The sequence below is a fragment of the Cinclus cinclus genome, chromosome Z, assembly GCF_963662255.1.
Source record: "Cinclus cinclus chromosome Z, bCinCin1.1, whole genome shotgun sequence".
NCBI classification, from domain to species: domain Eukaryota; kingdom Metazoa; phylum Chordata; class Aves; order Passeriformes; family Cinclidae; genus Cinclus; species Cinclus cinclus.
Genome location: NC_085084.1, coordinates 32349897 through 32371132, shown reverse-complemented (window position 1 = coordinate 32371132; position 21236 = coordinate 32349897).

Here is a 21236-nt window from a genome sequence, read left to right as displayed (position 1 = left end):
TGCTGAAGTCAATGAAAGAGACAACCTTGGTTGACTTCCGCTGGGTATTGGACCAAACAGCCTTTGGAGAGGCTTTCTTGTTTTGCAATTCTTAATTGTTGTTTCTCTAGGCTTGTTTGTCTGTATTTCTTCACATTCCTGTATATCCATCAAATTCTTTAGATCTGCAACTGTGCAATGACTTTAATCATCACTAATTCCAAAGAAGAGGTGAAAGAAAGGTAGCAAATAGAAATAGAAGTAAGCCTACTAGCACCTATAACCTTTTTTTCTGTGTTCCTAGGATGAAATGTTCCTGTGTGAGAGGGAGGTGGCAGCGTGTCTGCACCTCACTTAAGCCTTACTGAAGGTATGTTTTGGGGATGAAATAGATTGCAGATGTGCCACTGAAAAGTCTAGGGGCAGAGATTTCCTCTATAATAAATACCTGTCCTCCCAGGAAGCTTTATGCAGGTGACACAACCTGACTGTGATCTCTTTTTTTTCCACATGTAGCAAGGCTGTTACAAAGCCTGTGTTTCCTATGTCTGGCACGCCATGGTCACATAACCACCAGTTCTACAGTCTTCCATTTATCATCTGCTGTCTCTCAGGGTAGGCAGTGGATTGGTGGGCACAAACAGTTCATATTGTAGCGCCCTCCTTTTGTAACTTGGCTTTGGGACTGGAGACCAAATTGTGACTCTACTGAAGGGACTGCAAGGTATGTCTGTGATTTTGAGTGCCATGGCATATCTGACTTATAGGTGAAGGAGACAGAAGCACAGAGAGATTTCAGGTGAAACCAGAAAGACAGCTGCCCAGTTTCTATATGAGGCCAGACATCTGACTGCTTTTTGCACTGCCTTGCCTTTTCACAGCAGTGCTTTTAGTGTGATACAGTGAAAAATAGTTTTGCAAGGCCAGTGCTGCTCTGGGATTTCTTTACTGTTTTCTGCTGAGGACTCATGCAGTGGTGCTTAGTATGTTCTGGAGTGCTAGCATTCTGTGCCAAGGACCTCTCTCAAAGTGCCAGGTGAGAGATCAACCATGGAGCCAACCTCTAGAGAAGTCTGATTTCTGTTTCTCCCCCACTGGCACTCATGTCAACACTTGCCAGTGACAACTATAGCAGTATCTGACATAATTGTCTGCATTTCCTTTCCTGTTCTGCAGTGTGGGGATGGGTATCAGCTGGTCTTTGTGGGGCAGCAGATCTCTGTTTCCCACCTCTCCTTCCATGTCCAGCCCATCCCACTCCTGAGCTCTGAGGAGGCGGGTCATTGGCTGTACATGTGCCATGCTGCAAGCAGCTCTTTGAAGAGTTGCTTCACATCAGTGCTGAAATTCAGCCTCAACACAGACCTCAGAAAAAAAGACTGGCACTCTTGGGTTTTGAACTGAGAGGCCAAAAGAAGCATTTCCCATGACTTTTTTACTCTACATGCTGCCTAAATTGTTGATTGCCACTCCATTAGGATGGGTTGTGCTGATGTCCAGCAGCAGTGAGGCAACATCTCTAATACTTAGAGATTAAGAGACTTAGCAGGGCACATGAGTGACCTTTGCTTATTGTGATAGCTTCAATATTATCACAAGGGAGGCCAGGGCCCAAATGGAATTAAATCTGGCCAAAGACATCAAGGACAACAAGAAGGATGTCTGCAAATGCATCAATAACAAAAGGAGAAGGAAGGATAGTATGGGCCTGTAACTAAATAAAGGAGGGACCTCGGTAACACAGGATGTAGAGAGGGCAGAGTTACTGAACGCTGCCTTTGCATTGGTCTTCACTGACAAGACCAGCTCTCGAGGATCTCTGACCCAGGAGACTAGGATGAAGGAATGTTGGAAGGGAGACTTCCCCTTAGTAAGGTAGGGAAAGGTGTTGGAGAACACCTAGACATCCACAAGTCCATAGATTGTGACAGGATACATCCAGAAGTGCTAAGAGACTTGGTGGACACCATAGCTGAGGCTACTCATGATCACTTTTGAAAGGTCATGGAGATGTGCCTGCAGACTGAAGAAAGCAAATGTCACCCCAGTGTCCACAAGGAAAAAACGAGAGCCCAGAAAATTACTGGCCTGTTAGCCACACTCCAGTCCCTGGAAAGGTGAGGAAGTGCCTCATTCTGGAGACCACCTCTATCCACACAAGAAAGTGATCAGGATAGTCAGTATGGATTCACTAGAAGTAAATCATGTTTGGCCAACCTGATTTGCCCTTTACAATTAAACATCTACATGGATGGATGGGGGGAGAGCAGCAATCTTTTCTACCTCAACTTCAGTGAGGCTTTCAAGACTGTCTCTCATAGGCAAACTCAGGGAGAGTGGACAGGAAGAATGGACAGGGAGGTGGATTGAGAACTGCTGAACAGCAGATCCCAGAGATCATAGTCAGTGGCACAGTCTCTAGCTGGAGGCCTGTCTGTGGTGGCTCATCCCAAGGACCAGCACTGGGCCCATTCTTGTTTAACTTATCCATCAGTGACCTGGATGAAGGGGCAGAGACCTCCTCAGCAATTTCACTGACAACACAAAGTGGGAGGAGTGGCTGATAGCCCAGAGGGCTGTGCAGCCCTTCAGAAGGACCTCGACAGCCTGGAGAGATGGGCAGAGAGGAACCTCCTGAAATTCAGCAAAGGCAAATGCAGGGTCCTGCACCTGGGGAGGAACAACCCCAGGCACCAGCACAGGCTGGGGGTGACCTGCTGGAAAGCAGCTCTGTGGAGAAGGAGCTGGGGGTCCTGGTGGACAACAAGCTCCCCATGAGCCAGCAGTGTGTCCTGGTGGCCAAGAAGTCCAGTGACATCCTGGGCTGTATTAAGAGGAGCAGTGCCAGCAGGTCAAGGGAGGTGACCCTGCCCCTCTACTCAGCCCTGGTGAGGTGTCACCTGGAATGCTGTGATCTGTTCTGGGTTCCTCAGTACAAGAGAGACATGGAGCTCTTGGAGCAGGTCCAGTGGAGGGTAACAAAGAGGATTAAGGCACTGGGGCATCTTTGTAGCTACACACAGGAACAGATTGCCCAGAGAGGACTCACCCTCACTGGAGATACTTGAGAAACATTCGGACACAACCCTGTGCCATGTGCTTTAGGATGACCTTGCTTGAACAAGGAGGTTGAAACAGATGACACACTGTGGCTCCTTCCAACCTTACCCATAGTCTCATTCTGTGGTTCTGTGATTATGGGAATAGTTTTGTTCTGCTTTGTGATATCTGCAGTAACTCCAGCAGTGCTGATAGCAGATTGCTGGGTAAGTTCTGGTGGGGCAGCCCCACAGAGACTACTTGTTGAAGAAGTTAAACACATATGGACAGAATATGATACCCAAGTAGTATGAAAATAAACTTGTTAGTTTTGAAGGGCATTTAATACAACCTATTATTCAGACTTTGTTTGTGGACAGTTAAAGAATTGAGTGACCACAGTTTATCTAATTACCATTTGTATTAAGGCTGTGAAAGGTTATTAACTGTTGGGGGGGAAGGGGTGGGGGGGAGACTTTGGATTTAAACTGCTCTTGTGATTTTGTCTCATCAGTAGAAGAGTAGGTATCCTAACCTCTGTATTTTAGGTGAGAGAGGACAACTCAGTTATTTGCAATTTTATCTGAGGTTATCACACCTGCTTTGGCAGCAAATTGCAAGATCACAGCAATGGTGTGCAGCTTCCCTGGTGCTAAGACACAGCAGTGTGGCCAGAGGCCAGTGCTCCCAAGTCTTACCATCCTGTCCCTCTGCCCAAACGAAGAACTGTGGTCTCCAACCTTGGCTCTTGTTACTGAGAACCTCTTACCATAAAATCAAGGGCAGCTGCCAAAACACATTCCTGCTCCTCTCCGACACAGGCTGTATGATACTGATTTGGTACAGTGGCCACAGTGAGGTACTGCAGGTGGGTGGCTGCATTCCTGACTACATCCTACTCCAACATAAAAGCTGAGCTTTTGTCCCATAGTGAGGATGTGATTTCCTTAAGATGGGGATAGCTGGCTCCAAAACGGGGCTTGCTTTTCTCCTTTCTTTTCCCTTCCTTCTTTTCCTGCCACTCACTTTTCTTCAGTTTGATGTTAGACCTCATCAGTGAGTGATTTCAACTCAGTTCCCCAGCAGAAAACACAGCCAAAATAAAGGGGGAAGACAGATAATTTTCTGGCAAACATACTGAGCTGAATCTTCAAAAAAATTGAGGTGCAGACCCAGCCAGGGAGACAGAGGATGGTATTCGTCTACCAGCATCACAGAGCCATTAGCCTGTCCCAGCTATTGCTTCCCATTAGAAACCCATCAAAAGGATAATACAGATTGAGACCCTTCCAGATCATTTGCAGATGTATTGGATGCCTTCAGAATGATCTACTGGCTTTTGGGAGATTTGCTCAGTGCTACCAAGAGCAAAATTTGGCCTTGAACTTAAGATAAGAGGCTGAGTGCCAAAGCACAGGCCTACACAGTGAAAAGGGGTCTGCACCAATGCTAGTGCTGACTTTCTCATGTGGCCTTCTCAGGACACCACAATAAGAGTCAAACATGGGGATTATATGTGGATGTTACTGGACTGATCTGGATGCACCTGTGCACAATACATGCATTTGGATCTGTTCACATGATTGCACATGTAGTTGGTCAGAGCTGTGGACACTTTGGATGGTGTAAGCTCTGTTTTTTTTAGTCATCCATGCATGTATTTATGATGTTGTGGTTTTGCACAATGTTACATGTCTTCATGCTGTTAGTTGGAACTGAAGTCTGTGATGCCTGGGTGTCGCAAACTGCCTGTTACATTTTCAAAAATGTATTTATGCAACAAAATGGTTTTTTAAGTGCAGGAGGATGAAATACTATAATGAACTACACTGTAAACTAAATTCCAAGGGATAACTAAATTAACAGCACATACCTTGTTCACTTGCATAATGCAATAATTTTATGATAGCAGCATCAGGGTTGCTGACCTAGAGGATAATCTGACAACAGAATCTGTGTCCCTGTTGCATATTCTCCTTCATGAAAAGTATCAACACTTTCAACGCTCCTTTTAGAAGATGCTGTGAGTCTCTACAACATTGTTGCCCTCTTCGAAAGCTGTGTAGAGAATGACACACAAGCAATGTTGTACTGTTGTGTGTTTGTCTTAAATGTTTGTGGCCGAATCTTGTTCTGTTGTTTGCGCAAGCGATGTGGGGTGGTCAGATGGGGATAGAAAGAGCAGATGCTGCGTCACTCTAGAGCCTAGGCTGCCCTAAGGACTGAGACAGCCATAAAGGAAACTGAGATTCCTCTTGCACTAGGCTTCCTCCTGTTCACCTCATATTTTACCCTTTCTTGTCATCATGTCTGTGTACATCCTGTAAGTGCATTGTCTGACCAGACTAACACATGTGGTGCATGGGCTGATCATTCTGTCTGACAATTAGCTGCAGACTATTGTGATTGACTGATCTTCCTCAACCCCAACAGCTCCACTCCTCTCACCATTCCTGATCCTGAAATATTGCTCCTTCCTGGTGTCTGCTCTGTGGGGCAGGGGGATCGTTTGTGCAGGGCTGCTCTTGGCTGGGAGCCCTGCCCATCAAGTGACCTTGTGCTTTGGGGATAATGCGCTCAGGGCGGACCACCTCACGTGGGATATGTGGGGTTGTAGGATACTGTGTGTGAGCACTCCGGAAGCTCTCATCTCTCATGCTGGAAGCACTCTCCTTCCCTCTTATGCTTTTTGTGAGAGGCTTTCAAGTCATTAAATGAGATTAAATTTACTCCTGTATGGAGGACCAGGCCCACGTCTGTGTGCTGCATGGCCCTCCACTGACATCATGGACTGACAAGTAGGACTGAGATGACTGGTACTCAACAGTATGCAACTTTTGAGCTCCCTCTGACATGGGGAAGAGTTCATCTCATGGTGCAGACAACAGGGCATTGGGACCTATCCAGCTCCTTGAACTTCCAGAGGTAGTGTGAACATGTGTTAAAAAAGAGAAACTACAGGATGCACAATTGTCATTTTGTTTGCCTGAAATGAGCCAGTTCATCCCTCTGGGTTAGGGTAGAGAAGGACTTCTCTCTATGAAACATAGCAGGAAATGAGTCTGCTCTTCTTAATGAGGATTCTTTGCTAAATGTCTCCATGAAGAGGTAGTTTCTTTGCTGTCCTTATTCTTAAACAGCAGGATGTATTTCCTCTTATTTCACTGCTTTCCTGTGTGTGCTGAGGAACAATGGAGAGAGGAGACCATCCATCGTAAAGTATGGCTATATCCCAGCCAGAAACCTGGAACTATGCTTTCTGGTGATGGTCCCCATGTGCTGAGCCACGTCATGGTGGTTGTGGACACCATAATAGCTGGTGTCTTCCAGCTGTCTGTTTGCTGTGTGCAGAGCCAGCATAAAAGTTGCAGCATGATTCTCCAAAAACAGAGAGACCAAGGACAGCTTTTCAAGGACACTCCTATCAGCTGAGCATCTTCAAGCCAAGAAGGGAGAAGGCCTTAAGAATGACTAAATGATGATGCTTTCCAAAGGACAGCATATGAAAAACCCATGAGGCTGTGCTTGATCTCTTCAAGGGTTTTGGAAAGCTAAGGGCCCCCAGGGACATCAGCGATCCACCTCTTTCACATGGAGCTTTCACAGGAGCATAACTACAGCCAGCAAGGGACTGGCCCTTCTAAGGAGAAGCTGGCATTCTCTGAGCCCCCAGTGAAGCAGTGATTACACTGCTTCCAGCTGCACTGCTGCAAACCAAGTTCCAGCCTGTTTCTCCCCACTGCACTGGGGCTGATGCCCTGCAAAGCTCTGTTGCTGTTGTTCTCCAGCACCTTGACTCTTCCTGGAAGCAAAGACGCATTTACAGGGGCAAAATCCTGCAAAGCTGTGAAGCCCTACAACCCAGAGACACCTCTGAGTTTGTTGAAAACTTTGACACTATCCTCTCAAGTGGAACACATTTGAGGCAGTGGTGATGTCTAAAGCTTTAATTCCTAAACTGATGTGGGAAAAGATGAGTTTGACACAAAATTTTCTTGTTACATGAACTGATGGATCTCTGTCTCAAGAAATTAATTCCCTCTGTTGTCTCACTCAATTGGTTAGTGGTAGTTGATAAAGCATACAAAATTCCATTTATTTTATTATACAAATGCCACTAAATGAGTTGTCTGTGCATTAAAAAACGGACTTACAGTTTCTAAGATATTATGATGCTTTTGGCTAATCTTTTATTCTTGTGCTCAACATTCATTAGACAGCATTTATTACTATCTGAAAAAAACAGTACCGTTTCATATTTCAATCTGATCTTTTGCAATTAAAAAAGGTTTCTTTCACTGAATTTAATGTACTGGTAAGGTAGGTACTGTCTTTGAAATTCAGTGGGGTAGTTGCAGCGGGAATGAGAAGAGATGTTTAGTTCTTTTAAACAAAGATGTAGGAATCTGTTAGTGAGTTCTTTTTGGTTACTACTGTCCAATGCAGTCTGTAAGTGTCAAGAAAATAACATAGCAGTCATGTGAAGGGAAAAACATCAAGACAATGCAAAATATTTAGGAAAAAAATAGAAGACAAAATGCTTAAAATTAATTAATTTGTTTAACAGATATCTTTTCCCCTTCAGCTGCCTTTTTTTTAACTAATAAAACTGTCTGACATTCCTATGCCTAGAATTTGATCTGCTTTCTGAAAGTTGTAATCTTGCTGAGACTGCCCTTTTTACCATTTCAGCATGTTCTCAGCTTTCCTACATCATATGTAGCTTTCTGGTCTGCTCCACATTGCTCCTGCTGGGATTCCTCTTTCTATTCTACTATCACGCATTTAATTCACTTACTATATGTAAATTTCCAGCCTAAAAACAAAACAGTTACAGGAGACTCTGCCTTACTATCTTCAGTGGTGGATATAAAAGACAAGGATCAATACTAAATGGCTTCAAATTGATTTTGGTAACTTCTGTGCATGGAGACAAATATCCTAGTCCCTCTGAGGCTAAAGGTGCACTGAACAATGACTGCAGTGTCAGCTGCTTTGTGGAGACCTTTGTTTTCTGCCTGGTGCTTATGATTCAGATCTTGGAAGCTTTGACTTCTTCAGGAGCTTTCTCTGTGAGCAGCTTGAAAGCCTTCGTTCCTCTGCACAAAGCTGGGTGTATAGATGTGAAATGCAGGTGCAGAAGTATCCAATGCATTCAGAGATGTGCAGACAAAACATTAAATAAAATGTCTTAATGAAATCTGAAAGCTGTCAGGAGAGGAAATTGTGAGAAACTGATTTGTACCTATTTGCCAGCTGGGTGGTGCTGCTTCCAGTGAGAATTTGGTGCCACTTCTGCAGAGTGCTGTGAGAAGTGCATGCCTGTGCCTCTGCTTCCACCAAGCTGGCACTGTTCCTGGACTTCCCCCCCCCCCCCCCCCCCCCCCCCCCAAGCACATGACTAGCCCCACTGGAAATGAGTCTGGGGTGTGCAGGAGAGGACATCACTTGCCCATAGATGCTTTGTCAGCTTTTTTTGTCCACATGGCCCATCCATCTCAGGGCTCATCTTGAGACTGTCTGGGCAGACCAACTACTCAGTACTGGAAGAAAAAGAAGTGGCAGAATATCCAAGTGCAACGAAAGGCATTGGGAAAGCCTAGCAAACACAATGGAAGTTTTTGTCCTTTTTTCTAAAGAAGGCAAGCATAATCCTTATCCTTTAATATCCGACTTTGTTTTACACCAGAATTAGAAAATCTTTTTCATTTGTTTTAATTATCTGCAGGCTTTAACTCTGCCTTTGGAAAGTATTTTTGCCATGACAACCTTTGGTCTCATGGTGAGCAGTGCTAGGAGAAACAGCTAACACAAGGATTTTGTCTTTCCCTGCATGCAATGTTTAATCTTTCTAATCTTTTAATGTGAATGTATTTTTTGCCATTTTGTTGCACAGTTTCTTTCAAAACAGCAGTTGACAAACATACTTTGTTTAAGTATAATTAAATTTCCACCTTACTGTGAATTCTTCATAGTGACCAATTCATTCTTATAGTTAAACCTCTAAAAGGCTAGCACTCACTGATTTTAACAACTTTGTTTGAAGAACAGATTGTAAAAAACTAGGTTTTAAAAAAATATTTTTTTATTAAGAAGATTACCCTGTCTTGCATAAAAACAACAACAACAACAATATTAATAATAGTAGTAGTAGTAATTATATGCATTGTGTGATTCAGTGATGTTGCTCTTGAAATTTTGCATGTTTTCTAGATGTTCTGACATTTGTATGTTTATGTGGTACTTGTAAAAATCCTAACCATTGCTGCTATAATCACCACCATTTTAGGTAAGTGAAAATTGTACTATGAAGCTGTGCCAGTTAGCAGGATTTTTGTGTGTCATGCTAAAACTGCATTCTGCTGATCATTTCTTGGTTTATGCCAGTATTTAGTGCCTTCTATAAGAAGGAATCAATATGTTGTGGTAGATGGGATGTGCCAAATTTCTAGTATCTTGTCTGCACAGATGATCACTTACCAGCTTGAAGCTTAAAAAAATAGTAAAAGGAAAAAAATAGTATATAAGTTTCCATCTTTCTTTTAAGTGTCTTCTCACTGATTTTTATTTGGGAAACCTTTAATAGAGCTGAAAAGAAACCATCTTCTCCTGCCACCCTACTGCAGCAGCAGTCTACCAGCTGTAAGGGGTATGAGGGAACGTGTAGCACCCAAATGTTCCTGTTGGTAATGGATCTAAAGAAGAGCCATCCTGGTTAGGTGATTCTGGAGCATGCTAAAATGCCATTTAATTAAAGCAGTCTTCTGATTACCATAAGAAACTTCTAGCTCTCCTAGCAGTTGTGAGCTGGCTTTTGTAAACAAATGTCAGCCTGGTCAAGTGGTGGGTTCCAATCTCTGCTCTGCCTCTGCAGAAGCCACACATTGCTGCCAAATGAGACTTGGATGAAAGTCAAGCCTAAGATTTTTGGTCTCTTTCTTTCAGACTGCTCCCATGGCAGACAAGTCCTATGCATCAAAATTCTGACGTTGTATTTTCAGTTCCTCTTCTACCCTCTGCCTAAAATCTGGCAGTATTGCAAATGAACACAAACATATGCATTTGTTTTGATCTTTGTAAAATTCTGACAGGTGGAAATTGTATCATACTGTACTCACAGAACAAACAGGCAAGAGGGAAATATGAGATGCTCACCTCTGGTGGATTTCCCACCAGGGGCATGGTTCACTGTACCTCGGCTGGTCTTTAAGATAGTATTTTGTATGGAAAAAAGAAGAGACTGGCCATCAGTTTCCATCTCTGTTGAGCATGAAAACCATCTTGAAAAGACTTTTAAAATCAAAATAACAAGTCGTGAGAAAAACTGATTGGGGAAAATAAGCGTACATTGAATTCATCCTTAGAAGTATGGGTCTGAAGTAATCTCTGTCTCCAAGAAGGAAAATTTACACCTTGTGGTGTAAAAACACTTCAAAAAGATAATGCTTATGCCAAATTTTTCAGTGTAGTTGTTCCTTTTAGTGATACCCAGGAAATTTACAAAAAGCAGTATTAAAGGAAGCATACAGAATACACTGAATATCATCCTGTGTAGTAGGTTGCAACTGGTCCCCCAAAATCTGATGAATTAAGAAAACCCAGATGAAGATTAAAACCTTCCACAAGTGATAGAATGCTGAGAAGCCATTTGCAGCATCTCAGTTTCTATCAGTTGGAGGGAACAGGGCTCTCTTCAGAAATGTTATGTTCTATAATTGTCCTTTAAAAATTGGAAGCTTCTTCAGACTTGTTCTACCCGACAAGGAACCATCTGGGACCAGTTAGTAGTGTAGCTCTCTGTTGTTTTGTTTGTCTAGCAGCCATTTACACATGAACATGTGCTTTCACTAGTATGAGTGGAGAGCTTTCACTCTACAGAACTCCTGTCTATGTGGCCCTAATATTAAATATTCGGGTCTTATATCCTACATTTCTTCTGTTTATGGGTAATCAGAGACTCAGTGGTATCACCATTGCACTAATTCTTTTATGACTTCTATGTGTCAGCCTAATTCACAAAAAAAAAAGTCAGATTCCTGCAGCACAGCTGCTGCTTTTTTCCCATCTTGTTCTTTTCCATTGTGAATCTAGGTATATCTGCATCATCTCCAGCTGAAATTCAAGTCAGAAAAGCCATAAAACATCCTTTTTTCCCACTTTGCGCACTGGAAATGCAGTAAGGGTTCTATAGGTGCAGACTTGATCTAGCCTGCTGCCTGTGGCATGTCAGTGTCTAGTTGCATTTGTTTTTACCACAATTAATCAGTTTCAAGATGCAAATTAGATTATATAATGGTATGCTGGTTTAGATACCACCTTCTAATCACAGTGATTCCTTCAGTGTACATATTGTCAGTCCTGTAATTGCATTTTGTCTGGTGTGCATTATATTGCAGGATCAGCTTTCCTTTTTTCTTTTAAATATAGCTTAGCCTATGCTGCTGAAAGGATCCAGGAAAGAAGTATCCATCCAAACCCCAGTGGAATTTGGGTCCTAGTTTTTTTTAGACCCCCTTGCAAGCCCCAGTTGTAATCAGCTATTTAAGGCAGAGATTTTAGCATGAGGAGTGCTGCATATCTTCCACTTGAAATGCAGTTGCCTGTACACAGGACACCTTCTTAAACAGATCTCTTGCTTCTGCATTTGGGAGATTATATAAACAGGAGTTTATTAGGGAGAAGTAATATTCTGATGCATTTTAATGCATTAAGCTCTGCAAATCTAGAAATCTGGGGCGAAGGGGGAGGTTACTAAATCATTTTCTGAATATATGAGCAATATTGCCAGCTAGTCCATTTTCAGTTCACTGTTTGACCCCATTGTCCTCAAATTACACTATTTCTGTACTTGCACAGCAACAGGAGAAAAACAAGCAAAAAGGCTTTGTGGCTGTAAATGAAGAAGGATTTAATAACTTACTTTGAGACTCAGTCCCCAGTGGGGTTTCCAGGGTTGGTAATTTTTTTACCCATCAGCTGGATAAATTTTGACACATGTGAATGGCACATTGCCATGACTGCAGTGTACTTTTAAGAAGCAAACTTCCTACAGGGCAAGGTCCTTCACTGGTAAAGGCTGATACTGTCAAGAAAGTTGACTGTCACTTGTGCCAGTTGAGAGCTGGTTTTTTTTTCTGTTGTGATGTGTTTTTCTTCTTCAAGACATTCCACTATTTTTTAATGGGGATAAAGTAAATAAATGTGTGTTATATCGTTCTTTGCCACAATGTCTTCTTGAAAAAATATTCTTTAAGCATTTGAGTACAGAAATACCCTCAATAAGAAGAAAGTAAAGAGACCAAGAGGGGCTTTTTAAAGTGGTATTTATGAGTCTTCTCTATTGCTTAGTTATCAGATAATTAGGCTTTTGAGAATAATGGATTCAATTTGTGCTAATTGGAGTATGACATTCAGTGTTACTGGTCTGTAAATTCCAGAGATATTCTGATCTTTATTGCACTTCACCTCCAATCTTATTCTCTTACGATAATCTTTAATAAGTCTGGTTCTGCTGCATTAGAGATTGGTTTCAGTGTCTGTACAGTGTTTGCTACTATTGTAGTGTGACTTTGTATTTTTGATTTTTAAAATTTGTAATTGTACAGCCTTAACTTACAGAAATAAAGACCATTTAAAATAAATCAAAATAGTCATTGATGTCTGTGATAAGTGCATGCTTTATTCACAGTATTTTGTCTGTAATTAGGTGCAGCAACTGAGTCTCATGTATTCAATAAATTGTTTTCTGCAAAGTTGACTCTTTTCTTTAATTGAGTGAAGACAATTTATGTGGCATTTCAAAGTATGTTGTATAAAAATAGCACAAGCTATGTCTCATGTTTTTCAAGTGTGAGTATCTGCATATCTGGGGAGTTCCCATGCACCTGTGCTGCATTTTGATTAGTAGAGTACAAATTGGCTGACCAAGAAATAGTTGCTGTCCTACCCTCCCAGCTCTTGGGGCTGTGTTTCAGGAAAACATTTAACCAATTGCTTAAGCAAGTTCTTCCCTACTCATGAATGTACTTAAAAGAAAGCTTGACTTGAACCATGTGCACATTTAATCTCAATATAGTAGCACTGAAAGCCTACATTCTTAGAACCATTTTTGAGAGCCTTTTGGAAGCCATTTTCCTGAACCTCTATGCCAAGGCACAATTTGGCCTGAAATTATTTATTCTGCGTGCAGAATTTCAGCAGTAATGTCTGCTCTCCACATTTCTTTGTTTTAAAGTTCATCTAGAATGAAGTATGAATCCAAGAATATGCATATTTTAAGACAGGTTTGTCAGATAAGAAGTTTTTCTTTTCAAGAGGTTTTAAAATGAAAGAAATGCTAAAGCTAATAAAGCCCCTATATTGTGAAAGTAAAACATCCCAATTGGAAAAGGTCAGAGTGTCTTGAGTTCTGCCAAAGGAACATGAGAAAAAGGAAAAAGCCAAATCCCCTGAAAAGTGGCATCTAGGGAACTGCAATATGTGTTGTTTTTTAGGACATCAATGCAGGATAGTGCAGGATAGTAAGAGATAAGTGACACCATGAGCGAGATATAGAGGAGCATGCTTTTCACAGGTATTCTGGGAATATATTTCCATCACCTGGCAAATTCTGCTTTAAAAAAATCCCTTCTTGATGCTTGGTGCTAGCAGCTGGAATGTACTCAGCACAGAAACATGTAAAAATACTGTGTCAAAGATCCTTCTGTTGTCCCAGTGACAAGTGGAAGGAAGAAAGGAAGGCCTTTGGATGAAGAGACAGAGAAGTGAGGTGATGGCCAGGAGCTACCAGGTGCTTTCACTGTCTGTTACACATGCACAGTAAACCTGTTGTATTAAACTTTTATAGCTTGGATTAAACAGTCGTCACAGAGGTTGAAGTTAATGAGCTTCTGTTGGTCTAAAAGTGAGTAGGCAGTGGGTGGTTAATGGCTAAAGTGTTTAATGCAGATTCAGGTAAGCAAATTGGCAAAATTATGGTAATTCAGCTGCTTTCACTTTTCCCTTTGTACACTGATTAACTTAGATTGCCACTTTAAGAACTACCATGCTCCCACAGCAAGTGGAATGGCTGGATAACCAGCAGCAGTGTGCATATGCTGGGTGCAATCTTACACTCTGCAGGCCTTTGGTGTAGCAGGGGAAGCAACACAAAGGAATTTGGCTCAGGAAATCTGGAGTACTTCCCCAGGGCAGTCTAACAAAAGTGATAGAATTTTCTGAGCTCAGTTGTGGCTAAATATATCTGAACATTGTGTTCATGACATTGCTGAAGGGTATCGTGACTTCAGTTGATGCAGAAGTTGCTGGGAGTCACTATGGCATGTTGCCTCTCCAGATAAACTTTGCAGGTGGCAAAGTGGCATCTGTAATTCACTGGTGGCTTGCTTTGCTTTGCACCAAAGAGGAATGGAAAAAGGCAGCTATTCCTGAAAGGATCCACACCATTTCTTTGTGGTATAGCCTGATGGCTTGCTATGTTACAATCTTCACTACTGGTACCTTTCAAGAAGACTAATTAGAAAGAAAGAAAGAAAAAAAAAAGATTACTAAATAAGATATCTATTTATAAGAACTTGTGGCTATTTGTGCATGTAGACTTTGTTCCAAGGTCCAAATTCCCACAGGAAGAGAATGCACATGCAAGACTGGCAGCACATGAGATGCTTATTGCCACTTCTCTAAAAAACTATAAGGAAATGACACCTGGAGGAGATTTAAGAAAAAATCCTGCATGTAGCATGATGTGAGTGGAGTTCCTTAGGGACAGGTCTTTCAACCAATGCAGTTTAACATTTTTGTCAGTGACATGGACACTGGGAACCCTCAGCAAGTTTGCTGACAACATTGAGCTGTTGACAGTTGACACTGGAGGGAAGGGATACCCGAGAGGTTTGCTGAGGCATGAAGTTAAACAAGGCCAAATGCAAGGTGCTGCACCCAAGGCCAAACACAGGCTGGGCAGAGAATGAATTGAGAGCAGCCCTGTGAGCAGGACTGGGGGTGCTGGTGGGTGAGAGGCTGGATATGACCCGGACATGACCCAGCCATGAGCACTCCCAGCCCAGAAAGCCAAATGTGTCCTGGGCTGCATCCAAAGCAGCGTGGGCAGCAGGGGAGGGAGGGGATTCTGCCCCTCTGCTCTTCTCTGCTCTGCTCTGCTTAGACCCCACCTGGAACACTGCAACCAGCTCTGGGATCCCCAATATAATAAAGATGTGGGCCTGATGGAGAAGTCCAGAGAAGAGCCATAACAATGTTGGAGCACCTTTCTACAAGGACAGGCTGAGATGGTGGGGGCTGTTCAACCTGGAGAGGAGAAAACTCTAGGAGATTTTATAGGTATCTACCAGTATCAAAAGGGATTCTAATAGAGGGCTGGAGAGGAACTTTTAACAAGGATGTGGTGTGATAGGATAAGGGGGAATGCCTTTAAACCAAAACTGGGCGGCTTTAGTTTTGATATTAGGAAGAAATCCTTTGCTGTGAGGGTGGTGGGACACTGGCACAGGTTGCACACAGAAGCTGTAGATGCCCCAGCTCTGGAAGTGTCCAAACCAGGTTGCATGGGGCTTTGAACAACGTGGTCCAGCAGAAGATGCCCCTTTTCATGGCAGAAAGTTGGAACTAGATGATGTCTAAGGTCCCTTCCAACCCAAACATTTCTATGACTCTGTTATTATTTACCACAAAACTCCTAATGTACTAGGAATAACTATTAGTTACGTTATCACCATGTCTCCTAATTTTGCTTGTGGGGGCAGAGAAGTGGGAGGGAGGGAGCCTGTGGCCCTGTGGCAATGGCTAGGTTGCTATTCTGTACCATCCCCATCATCACTGGGCTGTGGCTTTGGTGGGAGAAAAAGTGAATGCACTGCAGTAGCAGCACCATTTTGTTCCGTTTTTCCTCAGGGAAGTTTCCAGAATCAGCACTGCAGATTTTGTCCCTCTCCTGCCACTGCCTGTCCCCTCCTGTCTGTCAGGAAAAATGCAGCTCCAAGAAGAAAGCACAGCTGAGCCCACCAGAGTACCATGGTGACAGCGCAGGAAGAGCCATGAGGGATAGAGGTGAGTCTGAGCCTGAGCCCAGCTGAGCCAAGCTCAGCAGAGGAAACCTGAGCCAAACTGGTGATACTAAGCACAGCCGAGCCCAGCCAAGCCCAGCAGTTGAAATCAGGAAACACAACACAGACTATCCCAGGTTTTGGGAGATTTGTCCATCTTTTCTTTCACTGTCTTGTGCTTGGAGACTGAGAACAGCATCTGCCATCTTGTCTTTGTCTCAGCAGCCAAGCACACTGAGTTGAGGTGGCAAACACCTTTTGTATATAAAGCACCTTGTCTTTGGTATACTTTTGCTATTAGTATTGTGCTGTTTTTCTGTATTTCTTATTTTGTTGCTGTTTGTTTTCAGTAAATTGTTATCTCAAACTGTATCTGCCTTTGTCCCTCTCTCGCTGGAATAGGAGTGGGGGGAACAGGAACAGCTTATTTGGAGTTTAATTCCCAGCTATTTTTAAATCACCACACCGTGCAAAATGAAAGGGGTCTGGAGAAAAAACATGCTTCAAATGTGTACCTAGGGAAAGACAGGCAGAAGCATTGAGCACTGAGGAGCTAGGATGCCACTAGCCATGGAACCATTAACTCTGTCATACAAGATGATGCCATTGAATGCATCAGGAAGGCATGTTGGAAGGAGAAATTCTCTATGTCTAGACCTTGGTGAGGGACACTCAGAAATGTCCCTGAAGGCTCAGGTGACCAGAAGTTCTCTAGTGCAAAGGGTTGCACGAGGAAATGATTGAGCAAACATGGCCCATGCTACAAAAAGAGAGCTAAGCTGTATCCTCCTCTGCAATGCCATCTGCTGTGGGGGTCACCTCTCCACAGCATCTGTGTTCTTCAGTCTCATGGGTTTGGAGCCCCTTCTGGAGACAGGTCTATTTACACAGCTGTAAAAAGTGGTTATGAAACTACTCAGCACACCAGAAATTGGTCAGACTGCATTGGTGCTGCATCAGGCTCCTGATGCTTGCAGGCCAGCAGGAAGTGTGTTCTGGCTCACCCAGTGAGAGCTGGGTGGCCTCTAAACAGCAACTAAAATCCTTGTTCTTTCTGGACAGCAGTGGGATCTGCCAGGAGCCTGTGGTGTATGTCAGTGTCTTTGCTGCATGTGCTAGCACAAAAATTAGTAAAGACTGTTAAAAATTAGCAGAATCTGTGGATTTTAGGAACTTCCAGATACTACAGATATCTTTATCTTCTTTATTTAGAGTAGCTGTGGGAGGAGATTAGTACGTTTGCCTCCATAGAGGGAGAATGAATACAGATGCTGGTTTTTCTGAGGTAGTGCCACTGAGAAGGTAACTGCTGATTTGCATTATGAACTGCAACAAGCTCTGTGTGAGGAACTGCCTTTGGTCTAGAAGCATGAAGAGATGGAAAGAGACATCAGAGCTGAGATCTAACCCATTTTGATGGTACCTTAGCTCATTTGACTCCTCTTCTTCTCTTACCAAACACACGCACAGTGCAACTCCTGGCATCAGCATGGAGCAGAGCATTAGGTGCCTAGACACTTACCATGTGCATTTCAATTTAAATGGTCTGGCATGGAGCACCCACCAGACATCCAGATAATAGCACAGTTGTCTGCATGGATGTAGGGTGTGTGCATGTTTTGGCAAGAAAATATAACTGTTTTCTTCCTCCATCATCTCAATGACAGAAGTTTGGCAAGAGGGCTTTTGCCTGCACAGATGGCAGTGTTATGTGATTTTGCAGGGTTTCTGCCATGAGTATGGATGGCATCAGCTGAACCAAAAACAGAGATAACTTTTCCAAAGGAACCTGCCTTACTGAAGGTCATGAAGCTCAGGTGCTGTGTGTTTACATGGGTAGCCCATATTCCCTGAAGTGTGGTTAGAAAATAAACCCTCCAGGAAGGAGACAAAAGGCATTTTAGGGGTGAAGGACCAGGACTCAGATGTAGGTGCAAGATCTCCTGCTTTATCAGTTACTCATGTACCTACAGTGGCACCGAGTTGCACAGGCACTGAGTTTACACAGGCAGCCTCTCAATTACACACATAAAAAATTCAGTCTCCTGGGACTTGATCTAGAACCATCTAGTGCTGATGTGACTATAAAACAGAACCAGTGATTGTATGGCTCTTCAGGTTATAGGGCACATGTTCCTGGCAGCTTAATGCTTTTCCAAATTCTGTCTGACAGGTCTGAAGAACTCCTGTTCTTCAGTAAGGGTATAGTTAGTATGTCCTGGTGATGCATCAACAGTACTCCAAGTACTCCACAAGGTGTTCAGACATGATTTCAAACACTTGGAGCATCATCTGGCTCCTGACAGGCAAAGCTGGGCAAAGAGCTTTGTGGTTTGGTATCCAGCTGCTGAAGTCAGTGATGAAGGCAGGATGGGAATACCCATATCTTTAAACAGAGCCCATGAGCTGGTGTGGTATTGAACTAAGATCCTAGTCTTCCCAGGACTCTTCCAGACTAAGAATGAAAGGGATAAACTGTTTTCTTTGGGACCAGTAAAAAAGGCAAAGATGCTGTGTTTCCTGGATGAGTTGAAAGCAGGATAATTCTAATTCCAGCCTTCTGGTGATAGAACACCCTTACAGATGGTAGCTGATACATGCTTGCCATCACAAAAGTGTAATTTTATTTCAGTTTTATTTTGTTAGGCCAACACTCCTTTTCTCCAAGCATTACAGCTGCCTGCTGCTTGCAGCAGCCATTGCTTTGTGATCTCCCTACACATCCAAGCCCCTGAGCATTTTATGCTATTTTTTGTTGTTTATGAGGACAAGGGTGTTAGAAATGGAGGGAGGAGTTTTAAATCAGTTTCTGTGTTTGCCCAGACCTTTGGCAGTAGACAGTACTTTTACTGAGGTAGCCAGCACCCCAAAGCCCACTCTCATTGCAAGTTCTAATATTGGTCAATTAGGTCTATTACAAAATGAATTATTTATTTGATAGACATAGATTTAAAAGATGTAAGACTTTTACAAGATTTACTTACTACACAGGATAAGCAAGGAACACTACTAGTACATAAATAACACAGCACGAGAGTGAGGTACCTGCATTACAGATAGTGAAGAAATAGTATAGCTTAGGATTGAGTGCATCTTACCACCCAGTTTTTGGTAGGGCCTATATAGGACCCTTCCTCTCAGTTTCTGGAAAAGTATCCATGGAGATGTGCCCAAACTCTGTGGGAGAAGCCCTGCACATTTCCAGGGAGTGTGTAGGAGGCTTCTGTTTCCGTGGAAATTTGTGCAGCTTTTATATCGTAAAGCAGTGTCTTTCCATCAGTGATATTTAATTTTTATCTCCCTCTATATCTGCTCTCCAGACCAAGACATTTATTCTCAGCTGGGGATCTTGGCCCTCTTGGAGACAGGGATAACCCCCTGCCAGACATTTGTCCCAGCCTGGCTTACCTCCTCCACAGGCAGCAGCTGAGGTGTTGGGGAAGGGGAACGCCCTGCCACAGAGGTGTGTGCTGGGAAGGAAAAACTGATACAGACTTTCACCGTCATGACTGTGCATGCGCTAGGACACATTCCTGAATGGCCCCCCATGCACCTTGCTCTCACTGTTTCCCTTCAGGACCAAATGGCACTAATAAGTTGTTACTGTGGGCTATCAAGCATCAGAGCTTAACTCAAACTAGACACAAGACTTTTGAAAATCTGGAGTATGGAAAAAGGGGGAACTAGGATTTAATTTCCTAGCACATGATAAACCTTGCCTTGGGAAGCCAGAATCTAAGCCCCTGTCTCCTGCTACAGTTAAGTGAACTGCCTGATACTGTGATTCAAGGAACCACCACCATAACTTTTGCACCAAGGCCTGTCAGAATTAAGTGGGATTCATTGCAGTGTGAGAATATCAGTGAGGCTGGAGCTGTTATATCTTGCAGGACAACTGGTATGGTATGTTTACAATCTTGATTTTAGCAGGCTGCTCCCCTAAATGCTCTGAACGCATTTGGAAGTAGGCCTTGGATGAGCCACCATGAGCCAGTCACAACCCATGAGATGGGAATTTGTGGGAAATGTGGTGCTGAATGTTACTGATCCATGGACTGGGCAAAGAAACATCCTGGGAGGTAGAAAACTCTAAGGAGAATGGGGAGGCAAGCAGTGCCTGAACACTGGTTGGAAGAGGGTTGTGGCAACACTCAAGGGCACAGGAGGGCAAACCTTTGTCAAGGAGACTGCTGGTGAGAGGTGCTCATCATTTTTGTAGCATTCTGGCCTCTCTTAGCAGAGCTGTCCACCTAATAACGCACCATGTCAAGTGGCTGCCAGGCTGCACACAGACAGGAAGAACATTTGCTATGACCAAGGGTTTTAGACACAGCTTAGTTTAGAAAAAATGCTTGCAGCTTACCTTTCAGATGGATGGAAGTCCTGTTTTTGCCCACTGACAAGTTGCAGTGTGCAGAAGAAGAGGCAAGACCCTTCAGTTCATGAGACTTCTGTCCCTTGACAGACTTGCACAGCAATGTGCATTTATCACAGGTGCCCTCTGTGTAGCTTTCTTCCAGCAATCTTTCCTGGGAGTCTTCAGGAGGAGACCTTGAGCTGTCAGGGATGTGCACACCACAGACAGAAGAGTCCAGAGCTCAGAGGATTAGACAATGTGCTTGCATTGTTAGCCTGTGTAGGACTCACCTGTTTCACTTTCCAGCTTAATTTTCTTGCAGTGGGTCCCTCAGCTGGGTTTATGCAGTTCCTTAACCTTTTTTATACTATATTAACAGCAAAATCCGCAACAATATAAACTTCCTTCTAAAATCATATCTTCCCAGTGTGCAGCATTACACCTCTGGGGCTGCAGTAAAGTCAGCAGTGGCAAAAAAATCAAAGGTTAGAAGGAGAAATCCAGCATCTCCCTCCTTTTGGTCTTGAATGTATCACCTTTCCCCTTTTCCTGCCACACTGAGATAGTCACTGTGGGGATCATGATGCATGAATGTTCAGAGCAACTTCTCACTGCTAAATTCATTGGGCTACAAAATCCCATTAGTTTCAGCCCTATAAAAACGTAGACTTAGTATAGTAGATACAATAAAATTATAGTGGTATTGTCAAAATGCATTACTCTTCCAAAAAGGATATTCAGTATCTGAACATCTATTAAAAAAAAAAACCAACTCCATCAATCTTCTGCTTTTAGTTCCT